The sequence below is a fragment of the Pan troglodytes genome, chromosome 12 (assembly GCF_028858775.2).
Source record: "Pan troglodytes isolate AG18354 chromosome 12, NHGRI_mPanTro3-v2.0_pri, whole genome shotgun sequence".
Taxonomy (NCBI): Eukaryota; Metazoa; Chordata; class Mammalia; order Primates; family Hominidae; genus Pan; species Pan troglodytes.
Window position 1 is genome coordinate 13,814,855 of NC_072410.2, and position 27,720 is coordinate 13,842,574.

The 27,720-nt window shown below is 39.2% G+C and overlaps 1 long non-coding RNA gene across 2 annotated transcripts in view; it reads left to right on the plus strand.

Annotated features, from left to right (window-relative positions):
- Positions 1 to 27,720, plus strand: part of LOC104005123 (uncharacterized) — a 222,700-nt gene that overhangs the window by 58,241 nt on the left and 136,739 nt on the right. For both annotated transcript variants that reach the window (XR_001715987.4, XR_008546339.2), the window contains exon 2: positions 17,935 to 18,046. This is a non-coding gene — a long non-coding RNA (uncharacterized LOC104005123). The remainder of the gene's footprint in view (positions 1 to 17,934; positions 18,047 to 27,720) is intronic.

Sequence of the window (27,720 nt, forward strand, 5' to 3'; positions counted from 1 at the left end):
TTTTTATGGCTCACAGTCTCTCCTCTCATTTTTTTAAATCATTTTTTATCATTTGGATTATCCCACCCTTTACCCTATGATCAAGATCCATATTTGGAAGTTTAAAATCAGGATATTAACTGTTTCTTGTCCTTTGCATTCCTGCTGTAATGCAGTGCCCCTGACTAATGAAGCAAGTAGAAACTATTGGAAAGAAAAAAATACAGAAATGAATGTACCAAGAGTTGACCTTTTTGAATTCATGGGTAAATGGCCTGGTCTTCCTACTCTCATGTGAGTTCCAGGATGTGGGAGCCATGTGTCTTGTTCTGTGTTTACAGAGCTTCTGGCATAGTGTCTGACACAAAGCAGACACTGAACAAATATTTGTGGGCTGAATAAATAAATGAACATTATCATTTCTGTGGACATTGTTTTATATCAATTTAGGGTTGTTTTCAGTTGCACATAAATGAATCATTATTACAGATGTTTAACCAAATGGGGAGCTGTTTTTTCCCTCATACATCTAGAGGCAGGGACCCGAGGATGGAGTAGCTATATGCAGTTGCCACCAATAAAACAGTTTTTTTGTTTTTTGTTTCTTTTTTGAGACGGAGTCTCGCTTTGTCGCCCAGGCGACGGAGTGCAGTGGCCTGATGTCGGCTCACTGCAAGCTCCGCCTCCTGGGTTCACGCCATTCTCCTGCCTCAGCCTCCCAAGTAGCTGGGACTACAAGCACCCTCCACTAGGCCCAGCTAATTTTTTGAGTTTTTAGTAGAGACGGTGTTTCACCATATTACCCAGGATAGTCTGGATCTCCTGACCTCGTGATCCACCCGCCTCGGCCTTCCAAAGTGCTGGGATTACAGGCGTGAGCCACCGCGCCCGGCCTGGAAACAGTTTTATTTTTCTGCTCTGTTCTTTGCATAAGGCTTGTGAACGCAGAGTTCGAAAAGCCTTATGCAAAGGTGGTACCACCTCCAAGCACACGATGAATCTTTATGATGAACCAGATGAACTGGTATCTTTTCACTGGGAAAATTATCGCCTTCCCAGAAGCTTCACTGATCTCTCATTAAGCAAGCTGTATTGCCCCCTGCAGCAAGAGACCTGGAAGTTACATTTATTTTCATCGAAGCATATCATCACCTGTATTCTCTTGGTGTCTACTACAGTTGTAAGGGTTTCTTAGTGATCATGTTGTGTTTACATTTTGTATTTTATATTTTCGATTAGTATAAAAATATTAACTAACAAAAAATTTTATAAATATAATCCCTGGCATTATATTTTTGAGACGCTTTCCTTATAACACCTAAAGCTCCTTAAAGGAGGAGACCTAGAAATATTTTTGACAATGTCTTTTAAAAAAACCAAAACCTTGTTGTAATCATGCTCATGAGTGTAATCCAAACTGATTGCATCCGATCGGTAATTTAAAATTTAGATTAAGCAAGAGTGAAAATGAAGGATAAATTATCTCTTTAAGGAAACATCCAGTTAGTATACTCCTACTCATCTGCACTAAAGGCATATTTTTTCATATATTCAAAACATGGATTTATTCATCGGTTAACTCTGAACAATCGCTGCACACCTCCTAGGTTAGGAATAGGGTTACAGGTGCTTTGCAGGCTCACGAATGTATCTGCTGAACAACACGTATGAAATGCCACCACCTGCTGGAGCTAGGACGCACCATACAGTCGACAGGATGGAGTCCTCACGGAGGTTGCATTCTAGTGGCAGAAGGCAACAATATAAACAAATATACAGACCAAAAAATAATACCACTTATGCAGAATTCAGTGCTTGAAGAAAATAAAATAAGGCAGTGGAATAGAAGGTAATGGGTAGAACAGGGAGCCCCTTCAGACTGGAGGTCGGGGAAGCCTCCCTGAGATCCGATAAAGAGGAAGGAGCCATCCATGGCAGAGTGGGGACAAGGGCTCCAGGCAGAGGGCACAGACAGTCCAAAGCCCTGAAGCAGGAATAACTTAGGGTTCTGAACAAGGGAAATGGCTGCTGTGGCTGAGTGTGGTGGTGGGGAAGACAGTAGGACCAGAGCACGTAGGCCCCCAGGACACCTGAAGGAGGTCAGAGTTTATCGTAAGTGAAATTAGAGACCACTGGAGCATGGTGCCTGATATATGATTGAAAGCCCCTTTCTGATTAGCTGTAGGGGTCAGGGCTGGGGACAGCGAGATGGGCTGGCAGGCATTGCTGTGGAGTAGGAGGTAGGGGAAGGTGGCTTGGATTAAGGTGATAGCTGTGGAGTTTTGACAAGAGATACGGTTTAGGATCTACCTAGGAGGTGGAGCTGATAAAATTTGCTGTGACCCTCTGTGGGGTGGAGTGGGGAAGAGAATCAAGGATCACTCTTAAGTTGTGTGTGTGTGTATATATATATATATATATATTATATATGTATAAAATATATTTTATATGTAGAAGAGGCACAACACTATTCTTAGCTCAGGCTGCAATCATAAAATCCCACCGACTGCGAGGTGTAAACAACAGAAACTCCTTCTCACAGTTCTGGAGGCTGGAAGTCTGAGCTTAAGGAGTCAGCGGGTTTAGTGGTTCCTGTGGCGTCTCCCCTTGGCTTGCAGATGGCCACCACCTTCTTGCTGTGTCCTCATGTGGTCTTTCCTCTGTAAGTGCATCCCTGGTGTCTCTCTGTGTGCCCAAATTCCCTCCTCTTATAAGGACATCAGCCAGATTAGATTAGGGCCTACTCTAACTGCCTCATTTTAACTAAATCACCTTTCAAAAATCCTATTTCCAAATACAGTCTACCTCTGAGGTGCTAGGAGTCAGGGCTTCAATATCAGAATTTTGAGGGGACACAATTTGGCCCACAACAGTCCCCAAGGGGCAGATGCACAGATAAGCCCAGCAAAGGAGCTGGATAGGAGAACACAGAGAATTGCTGGAAAAGTCAGAAATGCCATGAAGATGAAGACTGCATTAAAAACCAGATCTGGGAGTCTAAGGTATTTCTGTTGGTCAGAATAGTACTACCAGGGTTCACAATGCCAGGAAGGAAATGAAAAGGAAGATGAGAGTGGAAGTGAGGGTGGGAAGGGAGGGGAAAAGGGAGGGGAAGAGAAACCTTTTAAAATGACCCTGATTATTGTGCTGACTGAAAAACATTATCATGTGCAATTATATTTACTCGGTTGATTCTGAACTTTTGCTTTAAAATAAAAAGAATTTCATGATTGTAGGTGAACTTTGATACTGATAAGATTGGTGATTTCTTTGGGGAGCGAGATGAACAGAAGTAATTCATGTTCTGAGACTGTGGGGGTAGTTGGTAAAAAAGAGTGACCCAGCTCCAGATTACATTTGGCAGCTGCCTCCTTAGTGCTGTGAAATCATGGCGATGCAAGGAAAGACGTTCTCACAATGAAAATACTTGTTTTTTTTTCCTAATTATACAAATAATATGTGGTCATTCATATATCACTTGTGCACTATTAAATATTCAAACAGTGTTCAAAATGTATTTGGAAGAAAGCGAAATCGTCTGATATTCCACCGCTAACTGTCATTAACAATTTTTAGTTATTTCTCTGTGATTTGCTTTATGCATATACATGCACATCTATAATTCACACCATACAAGCAATTTTATTTGTAGTGGTATAAATGTGTGAATGTGAGTGTGCATGTACGTGTGTGCATACATGTGCATGTGTGTGCACTATGCAAGAGTGTGTGCATGCGTGTGTGTGTGCATGCATTTCTTCCCTCTCCTCCACCATTCCCTGGGAACCCATGTTAGCTCTCTGGTTTGCATCTTTCTCTCTTTTCTCTAAGGACTTACGTCTATTTACCAATACACGCTGATGTGTGCATTCAAGTGCAGGTGCAATTTTAAAATTAACATCTGTTTTTGTAAAAATGTGATCTCAAATGAATGTATCTGTATATGCAAACACATATTTTCCTCATCTTACTTTCTTATTCCCCTCTGTTCTTAGGAGTGTTCTGCCTTGTGAGTGCTAATAGTGCATCTGCTCTATTCACAGAACTCAATTTCTGTGTCTATCGAGGTGCTGCCATATTTCATGAACATCCCTTCTGTTCTCATGGCATCCTTATATCAGCATGGCCTCAGCTCTCCTGGCTTCTCTTTTTTCCCACTTCTTTGTGTGTGAGCTAATGGGGCACTTGTTGGTGGACAGATGATGTGATTAGATGCTCCATTAGCATACACCTCAGTACACTTTTCTCAGAGCACGCTCCCTCTATGCATGTTAATTTCTTGTAAGTGTCAGTGAGTCAGAGGGTGTTGATAAACATCACTACTATTAGTTATTTAGCTATCTGGATCACAGTTTCAATTGCTCCTGACCTTGGCTTGGAAATCCACAAAGCACTTCTCTGACATTTTTGTCTTTGTTGCGGCTTTCATAAAGGTAGAGGCTTTGTTCTTTTCTCCTCACTGGAGAGACTTAGGTTCAACTCAAAGCCATATATATATCCAGTTTCTGTGGTTTCTTTTCCTACAGAGCCCACCCAGGAAACTTCCCCACCACCTCCTGGCCTCTTCCACACCATTTTTACTAGCCTTGATGCAGAGGATGTGCATTACTTACCTGAACCTACCTGATAAGCAAAGTTATTTCTATTGAAGTCATATTCCAATGCTTAAGTGAAACATTATTCTATTTGATTTTGCCTGGGTGGCAGAAAGGAAAATTGGCCTATTTTCCTGATTAGTATACTTTCCACTGTAGAAACTGTTCTTAGTCTAGATCTTGACCCCAGGGAAGCAAAATGATTGATCTCTGGTTTTAATGTTATGAAACTTTAACCCCAAAGGGCAAACCGGATATTATTAGTTCTACATTCCTAATAACACACACTAAATGAGTTAGTGAGTTGCAACTGTGAATATCAATCAAATGAGATTTAATGGAAATATGTGATGCTATTATTCAAGTGTAATGCAAACTTGCTAAGATTTTATTTAAAATATTTCATGAAAAGTGAAATAATAAAACTGTACAAAGGAAGAAGTTACAGATTGATCAAGAAGTAGATTAACTTGTGATGAGCATCTGATAGTGGTTCTTTCTCTGGCTGTCATCTGGTAGGAACTGACTTATGCCTGTTTCTGTATTCTGCAGAGGTCAATTCTTTGTAAAGATCAGTTTGGTTATAGACTTGGTCTTACCCAGTTCTGACCCTACACCCTAGGCTGGGTTGAGGCAGACTGGAGTAGCTAGTGCACCAAGCTCCTTTCTTCTTGTGCAGGGACTGTGAGGCCACAGGCCAGAGGGGCAGGTATGGGATTGGAAAGGAGCCTGTGGTGGCTGCCTATGTCCAGCTACATATGCAGAGTGGTGAGCAGGTCTGTGTGCTGCTTCTGCTGGGAGGACTCTGTTACCAGAATCTGAGCTGTCCAGGGGACTGGCAGATAGATTGATGGTCCCCATGTGATATGGTTAGGCTTTGTTTCCCCACCCAAGTCACATCTTGAATTGTAATCCCCAGGTGTTGTGGGAGAGACCTGTTGAGAAGTGATTGGATTATGGGAGCGTTTTCCCCCATGCTGTTCTTGTGATAGTGAGTGAATTCTCACGAGATCTGATGGTCTTATAAATGATAAATGGTAGTTTTTTTCTGCGCTCTCACATGCTCTCTCTCACCTGCTGCCACGTAAGATGTGCTTGCTTCCCATTCTGCCATGATTGTAAGTTTCCTGAGGCTTCCCTCCCCAGCCATGCAGAACTATGAGTCAATTAAACCTCTTTCCTTTACAAATTACCTAGTCTCGGGTAGTGTGTTTTATAGCAATATGAGACTGGACTAATACATCATGCTTGGCCCTCTTGTCACTATATCCAGGAATGTGCAGGGAAAAAAAACTTTTGTTGCTCAAAAGTGAGGCTTCTGCTGCTAGAACATTTCCACAATCACAAAACTTCAGCAACTAAATATTGGCCTGCTGTGTGTGACTGTGTGTGTGTTCACTTGTGCAAATGGTTCTGACTTTCTTTTAGCAATTTAAAAGCAAGTTAAATCCCTGCTGACAGAACTTGGTTTTCCTGCTGTGTGGGTGCCTGGGATATTTAATTGAATCTAACAAACATTTCACTTTGTGGAAGGGACAGATGAGTTTTCTTTAGGGAATAGATAATACTGGGGGGTTCAGGATTGAGAGACAGTCTGTGAGAGTAAAAAGATCTCCACGCTGGGAACTGTGAGACTCTCACCCTAACTCTCTTCTTATCTCTCCCTGTATGACTAAGCAGGTCATTTAAACCCTCTGAAATTTTCTACATCAAAATTTTATCACTGGTGAAAGGACTAGGTTGACCAGCTTACACAGAAAGCTCCTCTCAGATCAAAAACTGTCTTTCAAAGATAAAGTGATAAGAGAGTCATTACCTTCATCGTCAGACACACATATATATAATGCATTAACTATGAAAGCATTTGAAAAATCTTGCCATAAGCAAACAAATACCATAACTCCCAGCATTTAATTTATAACTAGGATATAAATTAGATGCTCTAAAAATTCCCTTTAGGTAATTATTGCATTATACAAATCATTGCCCTGATCATTCATTGATTCGTAACATATTCTGGGTTCACACTCTGTGGGAGGCAGCTTCAAGGTGCTAGAGACAAAAAGGGAATGAGACACACAGTCCTCACCCTCAAAGAACTCATGGGAGGTAGGTCTTTGAGAAAGGACGAGAAATAAAAGGCAAAGAAACTAATTATAGTATAATGAGGGCTACAGCATGCCATATCCCTTAAATTAAAACTTGCTACATGGAAAATGCTAACTTCATTGCATATTTCTATTCACATCATAAAAATGTAGGATGAAAGTGATTGTAAAATGTTAATACAGACATACCATGCTGATATTGCAGGCTTGGCTCCAGGGCACTGCAATAAGTGAATATTGCAATAGTGTGAGTCACAAATTTTTTGGTTTCCCACCGCATATAAAAGTTATGTATAACAGACTATACTATACTGTAGTCTAGTAAGTATGCAATAGCAGTATGTGTAAAACAATGTACACAATCTAATTAAAAATACTTTAAAAGTGCTAATGATTATCTTTTTGCTGTTGGGCAGTCTTGTCTCCAAGTGGATGGCTGTTGACTGATCAGGGTGTTGGTTGCTGAAGGTTGGGGTGGCTGTGACAACTTCTGAAAATAAGACAGTAATGAAGTTTGCCACATTGATTGACTCTTCCTTTCACAAGAGATTTCTCTGTAGCATGTGATGCTGTTTTATAGCCTTCTTTTCACAGTAGAATTTATTGAAAATTGGAGTCGGTCCTCTCAAACCCTGCCATTGCTTTATCAACTAAGTTTATGTAATATTCTAAATTCTTTGTTGTCATTTAAACAATGTTCACAGCATCTTTACTAGGAGTAGATTTCATCAAGAAACCACTTTATTTGCTCATCCATAAGAAGTAACTCCTCATCTGTTCAAGTTTTCTCATGAGATTGCAGCAATTCAGTCCCATCTTCAGGCTCCATTTCTAATTCCACTTCTCTTGTTATTTCCACCTTATATGCAGTGGCTTCCTCCACTGAAGTTTTAAGCCCCTTAAAGTCCTCCATGAGGTTTGCAATCAACTTCTTCCAAACTCCTGTTAATCTTGATATTTTGACGACCTCCCATAAATCACGAATGTTCTTAACAAGATCTAGAATGGGAGAATCCTTTCCGTAAGGTTTTCTATTTACTTTGCCCAGTTCCATCAGAGGAATCATAATCTATGGCAGCTATAACCTATGACATTTATTTCTTAAATAAGAAGACTTAAAAGTCAAAATTACTTCTTGATCCGTGGGCTGCAGAATGGATGTTGTGTTAGCAGGCATGAAAACAACGTTAATCTCCTGTGTACATTTATTAGAGCTCTTGGGTGACCAGGTACATTGTCAATGAGTGGTAATATATTGAAAGAATCTTTTTTATCTGAGCAATGGGTCTCAACAGTTGGCTTAAAATATTCAGTAAATCATGTCTCACACAGATGTGTTGTTATCCAGGCTTGTGGTTCCATTTATATAGCACAGGCAGAGTAGATTTAGCATAATTCTAAAGGACCTTAGGAATGGCAAATGATCATTGCCTTCAACTGAAGTCACCAGCAGCACTAGCCCCTAACAAGAGAGCCAGAATGTCCTTTGAAGCTTTGAAGCCAGACATTGACTTCCCCTCTCCAGCTATGAAAGTCTTACATGGTATCTTCTTCCAAAAGAAGGCTATTTTGTTTACATTGAAAATCTGTTGTTGAGTGTAGCCATCTTCATCAATGATCTTAGCTGGATTTTCTGGATAACTTGCTGCAGCTTCTACATCAGCCCTTGCTGCTTCACCTTGCATTTTTATGTTATGGAGATGGCTTCTTTCCTTAAACCTTATGAACTAACCTCTGCTATCTTCCAACTTATCTTCTGCAGCTTCCTCACCTTTGCCAGCCTTCATAGAATTGAAGAGGGTTACGCCTTACATGGGCTAGGCTTTGGCTTAAGGGAATGTTGTAGATGGTTTGATCTTCTATCTGGCGCACTAAAACTTTTTCCCTATCAGCAACAAGGCTGTTTTGATTTCTTATCATTCGTGTGTTCACGAAATAGCACTTTTAATTTTCTTCAATAACTTTTCCTTTACATTCACAACTCGGCTGTTTGGCACAGAAGCCTTGCTTTTGGCCTATCTGGACATTCGGCATGCCTTCCTTACTAAGCTTAATTGTTTCTAACTTTTTGATTTAAGGTGAGAGGTGTGCGACTTTTCCTTCTTGAACACTTAGATGCCATTGTAGGGTTATTAATTGATCTAATTTCAATATTGTGTGTTTCAGGGAATAGAGAAGTCTGTGTTGAGAGAGAGATGGGGGAACAGCAAGTTGGCAGAGCAATCAGAACACACACATTTATCAATTAAGTTTGTCATCTTATATGGCTGTGGTTCACGGTGCCCCCCCCCAAACAGTTACAATAGTAATATTAAAGATCACTGATTACAGATCACCACAACAGATATAATAATAATAAAACTTGAAATATTGCAAGAATTAGCAAAATGTGACACAGAGCCACAAAGTGAACACATGGTGTGGGAAAAATGGTGCCTGTAGACTTGCTTGATGAAGGATTGCCACAAAGTTTTAATTTGGAAAGAATGCAGTGTCTGCAAAGCACAATAAAGCCAAGTGCAATAAAACAAGGTATGCTGGTACATACTTCTAACTTACTGATACATGAGAAGCTAAAGCCAATCACCATAAACAGGAAAATGTGTGTGCGAGTATCATATATTAATAGATACAGTCTGTGGGAAATGGTGCAGGAAGCTATAGTTAAAAGAACATTGTCTCTGGAATAAGGTAGCTATGAATTCAGATTCTGACCCCTTCTAAATCTGATATCTTAGTTTAGTCACTTAACTTCAACTTTTATTCTCTCATTTGTAAAAACAAAGGCTAACAGTGACTTTCTCACATAGTTACTGTGACAGTGAAGTAGAATAATGTGGAAGTATTTAATTTTCTGAAACCTTTGCATAGAGTTGTTATTGTTTCAGCTTTTGTTGGCCACTATTTCCTCTAAGAATCTGGCAAATCTTTATTTTACCAAAATCGTCCATCACACAAGTGACACAGGCCTCCCCTCGTCTCTGGCACCATTGAGGCACTTTGATATCTGGAATTCTTTGCCTTGTTAAGAAGTTCTCTTTCACACAGCAGTGGGATTCATGTAGTCAGGATGTCTCCATGGGCTCTCAAGTCAGCACGTGGCTGTCTCCACTGTCACTTGGTTCCACTTCACCTGCTCTCAACCTCCCAGGGGTCATTTTCACTGTTTCTCTCTGTCTCTGTCACAAGTTGCATCCCTGGTGCCCCACTCAGCCTAATGCCCTTGATCTCTTTTCAGTTGGCCAGCAGCAAACAAGTGAGGGCCTAATGCATGCCAGATGCCAGTCACACAGCTATTTTGTAGGTGCTGTTGCCTGTGACATGCAACTTGCCAATTTAGATGCTCCATTCTCTCTACTGCCTGCATACTCTCTGCTATTACTTACCTTGCCTTTGCTTATGGGGAACTAGAATCTACTACTCTGATGTCTACCCTCACAGAGGGGCTTTGCTTTACAGTTGCTTGGCCCAAGGGATTTATATTTCTTTTAATTTATACATTATTTTGCTTCTCAGTGCTATATTTGCCACAAAGTTGCTAGTCCAGTCTGGGTCCCTAAAATCCACACCACAGTTTAGTTTTTAACATACCTATTGCTGTGCTTCAGATTTCTATCTAAGGACCGAAATGGTGCTATCGAATACTTTTGAACTTTTTCCCCATGAGGCTCCTTGACCCCATACAAGTTAGACGGGAACAGACAGACATCTGAGCACAAAGGGTTGCTTAATTCTACTCACGGATATGTCTGTGTTCCAATGTCAACTAAGTTCAGACATGCAGAGATGTTTCAAGATTTAAAACAAAATGGAATATTCGTTTTAAAGTAGCTCTTGACTTCTAGTCAAATTGGTGGATTGAATGTAACAAATTACCTTCTTATATTCCAGTCACCTTCTTCTATTCTGAATGAAATATTTTAAAGTGCTTTCAAAGGTGCAAGCATCATGTAGGAAACTCTAGATGGAAGCAGAGGATAAACTGAGCTGGCCCCAGGGCAATGGCCAGCTTTTGACACCTGTATGGGATTGGGAAACAAGTTTGTAGGAGCCACGCTGAGCAAGGAGTAGAAACTGAGCTCCTACGTGAACCCACAAGCTGGGAAATTGCTGCTTGTTCTTGACGAGGGACTGTGCTATCTGTCCTCCAGCCTCAGTCGTAGCAAAGAGCAAACTGACCACTCCCATTCAGAGCTGTAACCGGAAACATCTATGACCTCAGACCTGTGAACATCAGGTTGCTGGACCCGGCTTTACAATCTCCCTGCGACTGAGTGGCAAGGGTCCACAGTAGGGTTTGAGCAAAGGCAATCAATAGACCAGTATCCAGAGAGGTCTTGATGACCCAGAGAAAGAAACTCAAGGAGAACCTATGATGGGAAACAAGGTCATAGAGAAGGATGACACAATATTTGAGATAGTTCCAAGAAAATCAGCCTACATCCTCCTCCCATCTGGTGAATGCATAACTAAGAAGCAAGAGCTAAGAGAAGAAATGAATTCAACTAAGTAAGTATGTTTAAAAGCAGCCCAAAAAGATAAAAGAGGAAATAGTGAACACGATGAAAGAACACGAGGTTATAAAATGGAGCAAGCAAATGTAAAAAGTAGCCTAAAATATAGTAATTTGAAATTCTTGGGGGATTGATTAAATAATAGACTAGGCAAAACTGAAGGGAGAATCAGTGAAATGGAAGATAGATTGAGTAAACCTTCCAGGAATTAGCACTGAGACATAATGAGATGAAATATAGAAAAGAAAAAATGAGAGAGAAGGAATAGAAAATGAGAAGGTCCAATTACCTTTAACTGGAGTTCCAGAAGTTTATGGAGGGAATAGTGGAGTTAATGTTTAAAACTGTAATACTGACAATTTTCCAGAAATGAAGAAACTCTCAGATTGAAATGGTTGAATAATATAAATAAGTTGTGTAAATATATGGAGAAATCTTGTCATTAAACTGTAAAACCTCAAAAGAAAATCCTAAAACACAACAGAGAAAATTCAGAGTTCTGATAAAGAAGCAACAATCTGATAGGCTTCCATGATAAATAAGTGAAGAGATAAGACAAATCAAGTTTTAAAACTCTAAGGAAATATTTTCATTTAAAATTCTTGCCAATAAATGAATATGTAAGAATGTGGACAAAACGAAAACATTTTTAGTGTACAAATACTTGTTATTATTTAAATGAGAGGTACAGTGGCTCATGCCTGTAATCCCAGAGCTTTGGAAGGCTGAGGTGGGAGGACTGCTTGAGGCCATGTATTCGAGACCAGCCTGGGCAACATAGTGAGATCCTGTCTCTTCCACACACACACACACACACACACACACACACACACACACACACACACAAGCTGGGTATGGTGACATGTGCCTGTAGTCCCAGCTACTCAGGAGGCTGAGGTGAAAGGATCTCTTGGGCCCAGGAGTTCAAGGCTGCAGTGAGCGATGATTGCAGTACTGCACACTGCCTGGGCGACAGAGTGAGACCCTGTCCCTATGAATTAGTAAATAAATATATAAAAATAAGATTATTACAGCAAGATAGATGAAATATACAAAATAATATACTTAAGCAATATATGTGAATTCATAAAGAAGGAGTGGGGTGCAAGAAGTAATTGTGAGCACAGAAACACTGTAGAACGTGGTGGTATATTTAAATGCATGTCCACGATAAAATAAGATTATAGTAATGAGGGCAAAAGTGAAAAATATTTTGTTTGTATATGATTTTATAGGCTGTACAGAAATAAATAACACAATATTAATCGTGAATTGAGGTTTGAGAGTGTAGAAAGTTTGGACGGACGTTATTACTATTTTTTTTGTCTTAGAAGAGAATAGAGATATTGATTAATGTTATACTTGTTTGTACAACAGAAATGTAAGTATGTATGTAAAAAACATGCGTAGATACACAAATAATAAAAATATAGTAGATAATTTATAAACAAATAGTGGAAAAGACAGAAAATATATGTAGTTTAATCAACCTAGTGGAAGCTAGCAAAAAATAAAATAGAAGTGGATAGAAGATATATGAAAAACAGAACAAGGTGTCAGAAATAAGTTCAAGTATATTAAAAAATCATAAAATATATGAATGGATAAACAAAAGTAAATGACAGATATACTCAGATTTTATCTAGTCTATATTTTCAAGAAACAAATGTAAAACATAAGGATGCAAAAATGTTGAAAGACAAAGGACTAAAACATATATGCCAGGTAAATATGAAAATAAAATGATAAAGATTAATAACCAAAAACAATATTAGATTAAAACAGAAAAAGAAAATATTTAAAAAGAAATTTAAAAAATCCCAAGAAGTTATATCAGTAATAATCCTATGTATAATAATAACTATTTCCAAATTTTTGAACCAAGTACTGACAGAATAACAGATGAAATTGACAAAGCCACAATAACAGTAGGAAGTTTAACACACTTCCTTCAGAAAACGATTGACTCAAACATCTAAAAAAATAGACATTTAGAAAAACACATTTGAAAAGTTTGATCTAATAGTTTTACATAGAATTTTGCATGTGACAAAGAATACACTTTTTTCAAGTGTATATGAAACTTAAAAAAAGTACCATATATTCATTAAAATGTTGCAACAAATCCCAAAGAATTAATATCATATACCCATACTCTGACTACAGTGCAATGAAAATAAAGAATTAGAAATACATAAAAGACTCTCAAATATTTATAAAAATACTTAGAAAAATTACAATTCAAAACAATCCATAAGTTATAAGAGAGGTGATGAGGAAAATTAAGAAAAAGATTATATTTAAAAAATTTGTACTACAGTTAAAAGTTATCAGAGTGAAATTTATAGCTTTCAATAAATGCATTAGAAAATAAAGCATTTTGAATACTAGCTAGCTAAGCAGCCAATTCAAGAACTGAGAAGAAGATTAACACAGTTGTCACAATTCTTTTCCAATTCTGAAAAAATTCAGACATTATCTCTTTAAACATTGCCTCTGTCCCATTCTCTCCTCTTTTTGGCATGCAGATTAAAAGTATGCTAGACCACCTTGTCCTATTTTCTGTGCCTTTTTTTTCTGCATTTCTTTCTTATATTTTTGTCTCTCTGTACTATATTTTCAATAGTTTCTTCTGACCTACTTTCCAACTCATTAATGCTTTCATTAGCTATGTCTAATCTGCTGGCAAACCATACTTTGTGAACTTTTAAAAATTTTTAATATTTTAATCATAGATGTTCTGGGTTTGTTTTGTTTTCAGATTACTTATATCATTTTTAATAGTTTCCTGTTCCCTGCTGATAATTTCAAGCTCGAATTTTGTTTTTTACTAAAGTGGTCATTATAGTTGCGTTCTTAGTCATATGTAATAACTTCAACATCAGGTCTTTGTAGGTTTGTTTCTCTTGTCTGTTCTCTCTCCATTTTAGTGTCTTTGTGTGTGTGTGTGTGTGTGTGTGTACTAGGTTATCTTTGACTGTGTGCTGGTCATTGTATTTTAAACTGTTTTTGTAGGAATGATGTGAGGTCTAAGATGAGGGTATGTTCTTCCAAAGTGTATTCACATTTCTTTCTATCAGGCATTTAGTGACACTACCAGTTTGTGGATGATTTTAACGCAAGATTCAAGTTTGATGTTATCTGGATCATGCAGATGATAAGAGCTCTGATTTCAATAACTTCCTGGTTTATTTTCATATTTTGAGTCTTAGTTTTGGTAGTCCCCAGTTAATATGTGACTGAGTGTTCATTGGAATCTCCACTTTGGGCAGGTCTGGAATTTGACCTGTAGTCTTTTGCCCTGTGAGATGGCCAGTACTACAGCTCAAACTCACAGCTTTTTGGTGGTGGTAGCTGGGGCAAGGGGTTGCTAGCAAATACTCTTAGAGAGCTGTGTTTACCTTTCTAGATTCTTACATTTTCCTAGAAATCTATAGCAGTGAGTTTTAGGAAACCCTATATTCTTCTTAATCTATATTCCTAATTCTGCAGCTGTTTTATGTTTTGGATATTCATGTTGCTAATTCCCCTACTCCTTTGTTTTCTCTCTAGATAGCAAGTGCCTATTTGACATCCCTTGGATGTTTTGTTGATATCTCAAACCTAACATGATCAAAAGAAGACCTTTTATTCACACACACACACACACACACTCTCTCTCTCTCTCACATGCCCACGCACTCACGATACTCTGGTATTTTCATTCCCTTACCCTGGTGCATTATTTAACTGCAGAATCAAAAACCGAGGACTCTGGCTGGGTGTGATGGCTCTTGCCTATGATCTCAGCACTCTGGGAGGCCGAGGCAGGTGGATCACTTGAGGTCAGGAGTTCGAGACCAGCCTGGCAAACACGGTGAAACCATCTCTACCAAAAATATAAAAATTAGCTGGGCGTGATGGTATGTGCTTGTAGTCATAATTACTCAGGAAGTTAAGGTGGGAGCATCACGTGAACCCAGGAGGTGGAGGTTGCAGTGAGCTGAGATCATGCCACTGCACTCCAGCCTGGGCGACAGAGTGAGATTCTGTCTCAAACAACAACAACAACAAAAACAAAAATCTAGGACTCATCATTAATCCTCTTTTTTTATTTTCTTGCTGTCTGCTCCCCATTCACTCTATTGGCGAGTTCTCTCAACATAACTTCAGAATCCACCCATCTTTCTCTAGTCTCCAAATCCACTATCACCACTCTATTTCTGGACTGCCATCTCCCCTTTCTACATTAATCCAGGCACCAAGTAAATTAGATTAAAGCTTTGCTTCTTCTCTTGCTGAGCACATCACTTCCATCTTTAAACCCCAGACAGGATGATCTTCAAAAATGTAAATTGTATCCTGTCCTGTCCTCCCCTGTATAAATGGCATTCTTTTTGTTGTTGTTGTTGTTGAGATGGAGTCTCGCTCTGTCACCCAGGCTATAGTGCAGTGGCACGATCTCGGCTAACTGCAACCCCTGCCTCCTGGGTCCAAGTGATTCTCCCGTCTCACTCAGCCTCCTGAGTAGCTGGGACTACAGGCACATGCCACCATGCCCGGCTAATTTTTTTTTAATTTTTTTTATTTTTAATAGAGATGGGGTTTCATTATGTTGGCCAGGCTGGTCTCGAACTACTGACCTTGTGATCCACCTGCCCCGGCCTCCCAAAGTGCTGGGATTACAGGTGTGAGCCACCATGTCTGGCCTTAAATGGCATTCTTTCAGTTTAGATTAAGGCACACTGACAATGAAAATCTGTGGGTCAGATGTCCATCTACCCTCTCTCCTCCTCTTGTGACCATGCTGCATGCCCTTGTGTTTATTTCTGTTTACCTGACAGGTGGAGTTTATACTGCCCTGGTGACTTATTCTGCTACGGAACATGCTTCCCTAGGTCTTTGCTGGTTTTGCTTCTTCTGGCCATTCAGCTCTCAGCTTGTGTGATGTCTTCTGTGAGGGCTCCCCTGACCATCTAATATAAATCACCAACACTGCTCTTGTGCCACTGTTCCTGTCCAACAAATCACGTAATCACTAATTCCTATCTGAAATGGTTCTGCTTCTTTATTTTCTTGTTTATGGCCTGTCATTTATATTGGAATGTGGCTCCTAGAATACTATATGACACAGAAAAATGTTCAATAGGTATTTTTTTTAATGTGGTTGTTGAAATAGGGACATTGCCTGTGTACTCACTGAGTTGCTTTATGCTCAGAGACACAGGTTGCCTTTGAATAAATGAAATCTTTTTCTCCTTTAGAAAAAAAAGGGCAGAGGTATGGGATATGGTCTGGGCTTAAGAAGACATCCAGGGAGAGCTTCCTTCCTTCTGCTGGAAGGGGGATGTCAATATCCATTGCAGAGCCTCCTCCAAACCGACTCCTGTGAAATATGACTGTAGGCAGGTCCCATCTGTTACTGTCCTGGCACCTGGGACCCACCTAGCATGGGTCCTCTTCCCATCACTCTTTCTTTCTCATCCGGCCTTCCCTACCCCCACCTATGTTCATCTTGCCTATTTTCTGGTTGACTGTTTACCACTCCTTTTACTCCAATGACTCTTAGTAGTTGTATTCTTCTAAGAAAATTGTCTTGAATTTGTAAGAGTCTGATTCTTTCAAATAGTTGCATGTTTAATTTGGTTCTTAAAATTACTATGGACTTAAGGATAAGAGTTTGAGACAAACATTAAACACTTAAAAGATGTTTAATACATGAAGGAATACATACATGAAGAAAGGAAAATATTTAGGTGTATAGATTTTAGATCTTCAATTGGTAGTTGGCTAATATTTCCATCATAATTATCTTTCAGAGTTTCATGTTTATTTTATATTAGGTTCATTTTTTTCCTACTCTCACCAACAAAAGGGAAATGAATTCCTAGTGTTTAGGCTTGAATAAAGAAATTATTAGTTCTATTATTATAGAGGGTCTCATAGCAAATACAGAGAGAGGAGAGAGACAGGGAAGCTGGGACGCCAATCAGGCTCCTCTCAGGCCAAACTTCTAACTATCCCTGGATCACCTAACTCAGACTTTGAGGAAAAGACAGATTGTATTGCAAGTGAACATTAAAGAAATAAAAAAGTGCGGCATTTCTGAAGCTGTAGTGGCGGATGCAAGGTGAGCTGTGGCCCTAGGTTGCATGTTATTGCTGCTTTCTCTTTATGTATTCTGTCTAGCAGGTTAATCTTTCAGCTTTATTCATGCCGCTGTTCACAGGGAATTGATATGCTCTACCACTGTCTAATTCAGATCATGAGCTAGTGTTTTGCCTTCACTCCTTGTGTGCATTGTTGCTTACACATTCACTTACTGTGTACCTTTCCAGTATTTCTGATTTCTTGAGGGTTCATTCTACCAACTGTGAGGAATATATCTTTACTGTGTGCATAAAGAATTTAGAGCTACAGTAAAAATGAAATACAAGCAGTCCCTGACTTGCACATACATGGGGACATTCCAAATATGGTTTATATTAATAAATTTCTTGTTTAAAAATCAGAATGCATTTTGCCATAGCCACAATATGATAAGAAGTTGCTAGGTTCCCAATCTAACCCAAAAAAGCTAATTAAATTATTAAGCTTTTGGGACTAGAATAAGGACTTATTAAACCACAGACTAGGATGGACTATAGAATTGGGAATACTCACAAGTCTAATTGCCCTTTTCAACCCTGTTTTGAAGTCCTGAGGGTACCAGAAATTTATCTCTGCTGACACATTCTTTCTCTTCTTATTTGGTTCCAGGTGGAATTCATGGTGGATTCTTTTGATGGGGATTTTCCTGCTTTGAAAGGAAATAAAAGGACGTTTTCAATGTGGAAACAGGGCTGAGGTTCTGACTGCTGGCCTAAAAGAAGTAAGTATCTGTTTAGATCCATAAGATAATTTCTGCTTAGGAGAGTGACCAAGTGGGAGAGAGCTGTTGTGAGAATAACAACACAAGAAACACCAAAGGAATTGGAAAGCGGTGAAGTGGTTTAAACTGTGAAGCAGGAGGAATGTAAAGTATTGAACCGACTTCTGGAAGGAATGATTCATTTATGTATAAGGTGGTAAAAATTGCCAATAGAAAGCTGCAGTAATGTTCACAGAATAAGGTATTTAATCCAGAGCCTATTAGTCTCTTGTCTATTCAATAGAACATCTGAGCCACATTACCATTTCTATTTTAGAATGCACAACTGGTATAGTCATTAAATCTTATTAAATCAGTCTAAAACTATTGGGAGTTGTAATTGTTAGTTTTTATGCACTGTGTAAAGTCTTATCAAACTATAGGCTTCCATAATTGTATTTGAGGCACTTCCTCCCAGAGCCCACACAAATAATTCCCAATACCAAGGTGCTTGGAGATCCCACTTCTTTTATGTTTGGTCTTATAGGACCAAACATATGGTTGATTTGGCCCTCCAGCAAAGTAATGAAATGAATTAATTTCTGGGATGATGAGCTACATTTTATAGTGACTATATTGGCTTAGTAATGAAGAAAAGCCATATGTACATGTGCTTCTGTGTGGATACAGATTAAGAAAATGAGAGAAGGCAAATGCTTTGTTATGATACCAGAATGTTGAATTTATATTGTCTTCATTCTACTCCAAACAAGAGGCTGTCGTTTGAATAACTCTGTTAATCAGCTCAGGTAATAAGTGTTGTGACTACTTATCTTACATCTCATTCTTCCAAAACAGAAGTGAACGACAACACAGCACAGTGTTGTAATTACCCATAAAAGTCCAGGAATCTGATCAAAATGAAAATAAATGAAACAAATACCAATGTAATTTTCTGTTTTGGGCTGACATTTGGGGAAGGCTGTAGGGTAAATTTTCCCTCAAGTTTTTTGGAATTTTTATAAAAATTGTATTGTTATAGGCCTTCCATCCTTCTGATATGTTGAAAATTTCATTATTTATTGCCATGTTTTTTCTAAATCTCAGAAATAAAGGGCAGTTAAAATTTAGTAGTCTTAAGCTCTTGAAATAAAATGGTATCTCTCCACCATGGCACACGTTTACCTATGTAATAAACCTGCACCTCCTGCACATGTACCCTGGAACTTAAAAGCTGAAGAAAAAAATAGCCACAACACTTTTTTTTTTTGCAACATGTTAAAGGTTTGATGCATTTTTGAATTAAAACCATTAAATTGTAGTCTGAGTCAGAATCTCAGAGGTTTATGTACTTTCTGAGGGGAAGATAGAGTCATGTGTTTTTACCACTGACTACACCTCCCCTCTATCCTCTAGAGGTAACCACCAATTTTATGATAATTTTTTCTTACTTTTATTTATCTGTGTACCAGCAATAAATAACTCTAAACAGAATAGTTTATTTTGCCTATTTTGGAACTTTATATAGTGGGTTCATATAGAACGTATTATTATTATTATTATTATTATTATTTTGTTTGTTTGTTTTGGAGACGGAGTCTCGCTCTGTCACCCAGCCTGGAGTGCAGTGGCAAGATCTCAGCTCACTGCAACCTCCGCCTCCCGGGTTCAAGTGATTCTCCTGCTTCAGCCTCCTGAGCAGCTGGGACTACAGGCACGTGCTGCCACACCCAGCTAATTTTTAGTAGAGACGGGGTTTCACTGTGTTAGCCAGGCTGGTCTCGATCTCCTGACCTTATGATCCACCCACCTTGGCCTCCCAAAGTGCTGAGATTATAGACGTGAGCCACCGCGTCTGGCCTATTTTGTTCTTTTAATCAGTGTTTTATTTGCAATTTTTTGTATGTATTGCATGTAGGTTTGTTACTTTTTATTACTATAAGTGTTTCATTGTATGACATCACTGCAACTCATTGATTCTTTTGAAGCAGAACATTGATGTAGTTTTTGGTAATTGTGAACTCTACTGCTGTGAATATTCTTATACATATCTACAAGAGCACATGTGCGAAAATTTCTCTAGGGTATATATCTAGAAGTAAAATTGATGAGTCAGAACACATGTGTATCTAAAGCTCAAACAGATAATGCCATTTTCCCCCTAATATGGTTTGGCTTTGTGTCTTCACTTAAATCTCACCTTGAGTTGTAATCCCCTGGTATTGAGAGAGGAACTTGGGTTGAGGAATTGGATCATGAGGGCAGTTTCCCCCATGCTATTCTTTTGATAGTGAGTGAGTTCTCACGAGACCTCATGGGTTTATAATTGTTTGGTAAGTTCCTCCTTTGCTCATTCTTCTTTCTCCTGCCACCTTGTGAAGAAGGTTCCTTGCTCCTCCTTCTGCAGTGATTGTAAGTTTCCTGAGTCTTCCCCAGCCATGCAGAACTGTGATTCTATTAAACCTCTTTCCTTTATAAATTATTCAGTCTGGGGTAGTATCTTTATAGCAGTGTGAGAATAAACTAATCCTGGAAATTTGTACCACAGAGAATGGGATACTGCTATAAAGATACCTGAAAAGGTGGAAGTGACTTTGGAACTCGGTAACAGGCAGAGGTCGGAACAGTTTGGAAGGCTCAGGAGAAGATAGGAAGATGTGGGAAAATTTGGTACTTCCTAGAGACTTGTTGAATGGTTTTGACCAAAATGTTGATAGTGATGTAGACAGCGAAGTCCAGGCTGAGGTGGTCTCAGATAGAGATGAGGAGCTTATTGGGAACTGGAGCAAAGATCACTCTTGCTATGCTTAAGCAAAGAAACTGATGTAATTTTGCCCCTGCCCTAGAGATCTGTGGAACTTTGACTTGAAATGGGAACTTATGTTTAAAAGGGAAGCAGAGCATAAATGTTTGGAAAATTTGCAGCCTGATGATGTGATAAAAAGAAAAACCCATTTTCTGGGGTGAAATCCAAGCCAGGTGCAGAAATTTGCATGAGTAATGAGGAGCCAAAGACAATGGGGAAAATGTCTCCAGGGCATGTCAGAGGTCTTGGCAGCAATCCCTTCCATCATAGGCCTGGAGACCTAGGAGGGAAAAATGGTTTGTGGGTCAGGCCCTGGGCCACCCTGCTCTGTGCAGCCTCTGGACTTGATGCCCTGTATCCCAGCTGCTCCAGCTCCAGTTGTGGCTAAAAGGGGTAAGGTACAGCTTGGGCCATTGCTTCAGAGGGTGCAAGCCCCAAACCTTAGTGGCTTCCATGTGGTATTAGGCCTGCAGGTGCACAGAAGTCAAGAATTGAGTTTTGGGAATTTCTGCCTAGATTTCAGAGGATGTATGGAAATGTCTGGATGTCCAGGCAGAAGTCTGGTGTGGGGCAGAGCCCTCATGGGGACCTCTGCTAGGGCAGTACAAAGGGGAAATGTGGGGTTGGAACCCCCACACAGAGTCCCTACTTGGGGTACTGCCTAGTGGAGTTGTGAGGATAGGGCCACCATTCTCTAGACCCCAGAATGGTAGGTCCACCAACAACTTGTACTGTATGCCTGGAAAAGCCACTGGCGCTCAATGGCAGCCATGAAGGCAGCCAGTGTGGAGGGTTGTACAAAGTCACAGGGGTGCAGCTGCCCAAGGCCATGGGAGCCTCTCCTTTGCATCAGCATGCCTTGAATGTGAGACATGGAGTCAAAGGACATCATTTTGGAGCTTTAAGATTTGACTGCCCCGCTGGATTTTGGACATGTGTGGGACCTGTAGCTCCTTTGTTTTGGCAAATTTCTCCCATTTGGAATGGGAGCATTTATCCAATGCCTATACCCCCATTGTATCTTGGAAGTAACTAACTTGATTTTGATTTTACAGGCTCCTAGGTGGAAGTGACTTGCCTGGTCTCAGATGATACTTTGGACTTGAACTTTTGAGTTAATGCTGAAATGAGTTAAGACTTTGGGGCACTTGTTGGGAAGGCATATTTGTTTTGAAATGTGAAAGAGACATGAGATTTGGGAGGGGCCATGGGCAGAATGATATGGTTAGGTTTTGTGTCCCCATCTAAATCTCATATTGAATTATAATCCCCTAGTGTTAAGGGAGGAACCTGGTGGGAAGTGATGAGATCATGAGGGCAGTTTCCCCGATGATGTTCTTGTGATACTGAGTGAGTTCTCACGAGATCTGATGGTTTTACAAGTGTTTGGCAAGTTCCTTCTTTGTACACTCTCTCTCTCACCTGCTGCCTTGTAACATTTGCCTACTTCCTCTTTCACTGTGATTGTAAGTTTCCCGAGGCCTCCCCAGCCATGCAGAACTGTGAGTCAATTAAAACTCTTGCCTTTATAAATTACCCAGTCTTGGGTAGTATCTTTATAGCAGTGTGAAAATGGACTAATACACTTCTTGAGGTTTAAACCTCTGATGATTAATTTGTTTTGGATGTTGCTGGATAAATAGTTCACACTTTGGTATTTTTGCATTGACGTTTGTCAGTTGACATTTTTGTTTAACTTCCTCTATTTATCTGGACTTGGTATGAAAGTTTTGCTAGCATCATGAAGTGAGTTGGATAACTTTTATCCCTTTTATCTTTTATTGAATGATTTGTATAAGATAGAGAATGTATGTGCTACAGCATTTGGTAGAATCACTCATAAAACTTCCTGGTCATTTTGCAGTAATGGCAGATGGGGAGATTTTGATGCCCACATACATTTCATTAATTGTTATTTTTTTGGAAATGTTTCAATTGCATTGTGCCAGGGCTTTTGTTTTTTGCATGAAACTTTAAGAAACAGATTTATCGAGATATAATTTGCACAGTATAAAACTCACCCTTTTAAGTTTGAAGTGTACAATTCGTTGTTTTTAACTATATCCAGAATTGTGCATCCATCACCTCATCTAACTTTAGAATACTTCCATTTCCCCTAAGAGAAAACCTAATACCTATTAGTAGTCACTCCCCATTCTCCAACCCCTCAGTCCTAAGGAACCACCAATGTGTTTTCTGTCTCTACATATATTTGCCTATTCTGTGTATTTTTTATAAATGTAATCATAAAATGTGTGGTCTTTTGTGACTGCCGTCTTCACTTAGCACATTGTTTCCAAGTTTCATCTATATTGTAACATGTATCAGTACTTTATTCCTTTTATTCTTGGATATCTGACATTGGCTATTATAAATAATTCTGCTATGAATATTCACGTACAAGTTTTTTCATGGACACATGGTTTAATTTCTCTTGAATACACCCAGGAGTGGAATTTCTGGGTAATATGTAAGTCTGTTTAACATTTTGAGGAATTGCCGGATGGTTTTTAAAGTGGCTGCACCATTTTACATTTCCACCAGCAATGTATAAGGGTTTTAATTTCTCCACATCCTTGCTAGCACTTATTATTATCCATTATTATTATTATTATTGTCATCCTACTTGATGTAAAGTGATATTTCACTGTGGTCTTGATTTGCATTACTTAATAGCTGGTGATTTTGACATCTTTTCATGTGCTTAATGGCCATTTGTATATCTTCCTTGGAGAAACGTTTAACCAATTCCTTGACTCATGTTTAAATTGATTATTTGTATTTTTATTGTTGAGTTATAAGAGTTATATTTTGGACATCTTATCAGATGATAAGTTACAGTTTGAAAATTTTTTTGTCATTCTGTGGGTTGCCTTTTCCCTCCCTCCCTCCCTCTCTCTCTGTCTTTCCTTCTTTCTTTCTTTCATTCTTTCTCTCTTTCTTTTGTTGTTGTTGTTGAGACAGAGTCTTGCTCTGTCACCCACACTGGAGTGCAGTGGTGTGATCTCAGCTCACTGCAACCTCCACCTCCTGGGTTGAAGCAATTCTCCTGCCTCAACCTCTCAAGTAGCTGGGATTACAGGTGTGTGCCACCACACCCAGCTATTTTTTGTATTTTTAATAGAGATGGAATTTCACCATGCTGGTCAGGCTGGTCTTGAACGCCTGACCTCAGGTGATCTGCCCACTTCAGCATCCCAAAGTGCTGGGATTACAGGAGTGAGCCACTGCGCCTAGCCACCTTTTCACTTTCTTGATGGTATCTTTTGAAGCAAAAATATTTTCAGTTTTAATGATGTGCAATATCTGTTTTTTTCTTTTCTCTCTTGGACTTCTGGTATTAAATTTAAGAAATCATTACCTAAACCAGGGTGATAAAGATTGACTCTTACGATTAGTTCTACAAGTTTTATAATTTTCACTCATAAGTTTAGGTCCATGGCATATTTTGAGTTACTTTTTCATATGGTGTGAGGTAGGAGTCTAAATTTATTCTTTTTGCATGTAGATATCCACCTGTCACACTACCATTTGTTGAAGACCATTTCTCCCTTGGATTTTTGTGTCAACCTTGTCCAAAATCCATTGACCATAAATGTAAAGGTTTATTTCTGAATTTTCCACTCTATTCTATTGATCTTTATGTGTTTATCCTTATGCTGGTGCCACACTGTCTTGATTACTGTAGCTTTGTAGTAAGGTTTGAAGTTGGCAAGTTTGAGTCCTCCAAATTTGTTCTTCATTTTTAAGATTGTTTGGCTATACTCGGTGGATCTTTATGATTCCAGGCCTTTTTGTTTTCTTTATTAAGACAGGGTCTCACTCTATCATCTAGGCTGGAGTACAGTGGTACAGTCATGGCTCACTGCAACCTTGAACTCCTGAACTCAATTGATCCTTCTACCATAGCCTCTCTAGTAGCTGGGACCACAGGCGTGTACCACCATGCCTGGCTAATTTTTTGTTTTTTGTTTTTTGTTTGTATTTTTTTTTTTTTTTTTTTAGAGATGGGAATTTTGTTATGTTGCTCAGGCTGGTCTTGAACTCCTGAGCTCAAGTGATATGCCCTCCTTGGTCTCCCAAAGTGTTGAGATTATAGGCATGAGCCACCATGCCCAGACCCCAAGCTTTTTTGTAGGAGAAGGAAATGTACTGTTAGAATGTCAGCAAACATTTATACCACCTCAATATATAGCAACCCTTCATGTAGCACTGGGAACTGATAGTGCAAGCAAACCTGGCCCCAGCCCAGCCCTGGACATCTGGGTCCAAATGTAGCTCCAGTCATTTCATGAGTAGTGTAATTTTAACCTCTCCAAATGCCTATTTCTGTATCTGTGAAGTGGAAGTAAAATAAATCCTACTCACAGTTATGTCAGCTACCTATCATGGCAATAATGCTGGATAATAAATAACCACAAAACCTCGCCAACGAACAATAAGTGTTTATTGCTCACATGCCTGTGGTCAGCTGGGAGCAAACTAATGAGCTCTGTTGATATCAGCTGGGATATCTCTCAGGTCTGAGTATGGGTCAGGGTGGCCTGGTGATTTGGCTCTGCTCCATGTGCTTTTTTTTTTTTTTTTTTTTTTTTAAAGAACAAACTTTTTTTTTTTTTTTTTTTTTGAGATGGGGTCCTGCTGTGTTGCCCAGGCTGGAGTGCAATGGTTATTCACAGGTGTGATCATAGCACATTGTAGCCTTAAACTTGTAGGTTCAAGTGCCTCAGCCTCCAAAATAGCTGAGATTATAGGTGAACACCACTTTGCTGGCTTCCATGTGCTTTTTGTACTCCATAGTCTTATGGCAGTGGCACAATTGCAAGAATGAGAAGCCCAGTCATACACGTGTGTTTCATGTGTTATGACTTCTAACATCCCATTGACTCAAGGAACTTGGGCGAAAAAGGGTCTCTGAAGAACCTACCCAAGTTACTCCATAAAAATAAAGTCATCTGCTGCCACACCCAGATGACACTCCTGCCATGTTACAACTATCCAAGTCCATTGGGGACATTTCTGTCCCTCCTCTCACAATCTTCAAACTTAAAGAAGCAAGGGACAGCACAATGAGTCTGAGAGGAGAAATGGAAGAGGAGTGGGAGATAATAGTGATAAAGGTCTCCTGCCCCATTGCAGGCTTCCCCATCTGAGGCAGGACTGAGCTAGAACAGGGGATAAACTTTGAAGTCGATGCAAGATAAAAGTTTAATATTGAATTAATCTGCATTTTTTAATACCTAAAAAATCAGACTAATTGTAATAACTGGGAATGACCACAGTAATTGTGAGATCTACTCAAGGCTATCTCCAGGGCTAGAGGTGGGAGATTTGCCATAGAACAGAGGAAATACAGAGCTGGCCAAAAAGCAAACTGACTTTCTGCTTGCCCCCTACAAAATTCAACTCATTCAATAAATCTGTTACAGGGACAGATAAAGGTATTCAGAAACAGTATCCGGGTAAGCAGAATTCATTGTTCATGTAATAATAACCAATATTTATATTTTTAATACAAATTGCTTTCACATACATTACCTTTGCTTTCAAAAAGTTTCCACCTGACAAAGCATAAAATTTCCTATTTCTCCTCTATGGACATTGCTCTCTTAACCGTTTTCACATCCATAATGTTATACTCAAACCTACAAAACCTGTGTACACAAGTTTTATGGTTCATCCTAAAATTGAAAAGAGTATGAATGCTCTTCAGAGTATATGCTGCTAAACCATTGTTTTCCTAGAAAATTCAGTGACTATAATAAACATGGGGTCGTGGGGTTAGAGCTTATGTCTGACCCAAATAAGATAAGGTTTCTGGTTTGTAGCCATTCTCTTGGTGGATATTCCCATGACAAAAATGTTTGTCCTTAGGGAACCACACACATGTATCTCCCATTGGGGAATCGATATAATTTTGTGGTCAGGATTATATTATCATAATGGTGACACCATCTAGCTCCTCAAAACGAAAACCTGGAAGTCTTTTGTTATTAATTTCATTTTTTTATTATAAAATATTTAATTGAATATCTGTATGTAGTATATACATAAGGTTTAAAAACTGAGAGTAAATAATCATATATGTGCTCACGTCCCAGGGTAATTAACAGAACACTATGCCTTGCAGACCTTCCTCAGTCCCCACACTCTCTCTTCTCAGCAATGGCCACCACTATTGTGAATGCTGTGCTTATCACATCTTTAATTTTTCTTAGAGTTTTACCTCAGATGTGTCTATAAACAATATAGCATCACATGTATCTCAACTCTATGTAAGTGATGCAATCCTGTGTGTTTATTTTTTGCATCTTGCATTTTTCATTCAACTTTGTTTTTTGCTTTGTTTTTGAAAATTTGTATTTAATCTATGTGTTTCAAGTGTAATTTTCTTACATGAGTACACTGCATAGAGGTGATATCAGTGTGTTTAGAGTATTCATCACCCAAATAACATGCATTGTATCCATTAAGTAATTTATCATCATCCACCCCAATATGGTTTGGATATGAGTCCCTGCCCAAATCGCATGTCAAATTGTAATCCCTAATGTTGGAAATGGGGCCTGGTGGGAGGTGATTGGGTCATGAAGGCAGTTTCTCATGGTTTAACACCATCCCCCTTGGTGTTGTCATGGCAATTGTGAGTGAGTGAGTTATCATGAGATCTGGTTGTTTAAAAGTGTATAGCAACTCCCTTTTCCCTCTCTTCCTCCTGCTCTGGCCATGTAGGATATGCCTGCTTGCCCTTTGCCTTCCACCATGATTGAAAGTGTTCTGAGCCTTCCCCAGAAGCTGTTATGCTTCCTGTATAGCCTGTAGAACCATGAGCTAATTAAACTTCTTTTCTTTAAAAATTACTCAGCCTCAGGTACTTCTTTATAGCAGT